General features: G+C 38.2%; 1 protein-coding gene across 1 annotated transcript in view; it reads right to left on the bottom strand.

Annotated features, from left to right (window-relative positions):
* LOC101853891 (sex peptide receptor) overlaps positions 1-1,418 on the bottom strand; it is a gene marked incomplete in the record, with an annotated part of 195,305 nt that extends 193,887 nt beyond the window's left edge. The window contains 1 exon segment of the mRNA XM_005110697.3: positions 1,195-1,418.
* Between the last annotated feature and the right edge of the window lie 46 nt (positions 1,419-1,464).

The raw sequence follows: 1,464 nt of genomic DNA, 5'->3' as shown, positions 1-1,464 counted from the left end.
CTTTCCGCTTTTTTTTTTTACCCCGCCCCTTTCCGCTTTTTTTTTTCTACCCCACTTTTTTCTAGAGTCCTCATAATTCATTGTATAATAAACAATAATGCTGTCTTTTTGGTAGGCTGGAACCCGTTCCTTCCACAGTAGAGACACCATGATACGTAACTACATGTAGCCGCTGCCTCAGAAATACAAAGTTCAATCTAACATTTTTTGCCATTCTGATTTACCAAGACCATGAGATCAAAAGCCAATAAATTTTCTACCTGCTCTATCAAAATCCTATGATTATGTGGAGTCGTTATTAAAAAATTCAAAGAAATGTATTGGAAAAAGCTTGGCATGGTGTGAAACTCAAAATCTTTTACGTCAAATTTCTAGATCTAGGTACTAAGGAGATAGAACTTCGTAATTCTGAGGTAGCGTAGTATTGTCCCGCTAAGCTGCTGAGGTTCACCGGGCGAAAAAAAGCGAACACATGTTACCAAAACTCTTATAATATAATCATTTCAGCAAGGACCAACGAATATGCTAAAACGGAATTTTATTATTACAAAGTTTAATTGTATTGCAATTAAAATGCAACTGTTTTACACCCCTTTCAAAAATAATTTAAATCTAATCTGATCATTTGGTAAGCAGGCTACTTCAGCTCTGTCTCTTAGGGCTGAAAGGAGCACGACCACCCAGCAGTCTGACCGAGATACTACAAAAAAAACCTTTTCCAAAATTAGAACCGTACTCATACCTATCAGGGCAAATCCGAGGGGTCTGATCATTAAAACCACAGCCGACGCCGGTAAATATAAAATACGAAGTAAAAAAGGAAATATAATTATAATAAAAAACCCTCTTAAAATGGCAGTAACGTTCCATTCATCTAATACGATTTCTTCTTTAATAGATACATACCCGTCACAATTTTCTATACACTTTACAGGGTGGTCCCAAAAAAATGTGCAACTTTTTTTTCTAAATATCTCGCTCAACATACTTACTAGAATGTTATAATTTGGAGCAGATATTTTTTATAATTCATATAAAAATGGAAAAAAAATTAAGACTACGAAAAAAAAACCCGCTCAAAAGTGTAAAGGAAATTCATGTTTTGATCCATGTAAAAATTGTACGTTTTCGTGAACAATAAACATAAGGCCAGATATGATCATATCCTTTATAAACATAATTATTTCCCTTTACTCACCTGGTCCAGCAGTAAGCCCACGATAAGAACGATAATTATTCCAGGTAAAAAGAAGACCAGGTGACAAAGTCGCCCCTGCACGCGCACAGTATCAAACTGCCTACATAGGCGGGGGTCCACCCCAGGTTGTAGCAGAAAAAGGTAGCGCGGCCCGGGCCCCGGTCTCCGCGCGCTCTGGCGAGATGGTGCAAGCGGCAAGACAATTCTCGCAGGCGTTTACAAGTCACAGCTCTTTGGAGAACTCTCTCTGTGTGGCCATAGAGAGG

This window comes from Aplysia californica, unplaced genomic scaffold (assembly GCF_000002075.1).
Source record: "Aplysia californica isolate F4 #8 unplaced genomic scaffold, AplCal3.0 scaffold00932, whole genome shotgun sequence".
In the NCBI taxonomy this organism is placed as follows: domain Eukaryota; kingdom Metazoa; phylum Mollusca; class Gastropoda; order Aplysiida; family Aplysiidae; genus Aplysia; species Aplysia californica.
This window is presented reverse-complemented; position numbering and strand designations above follow the sequence as displayed.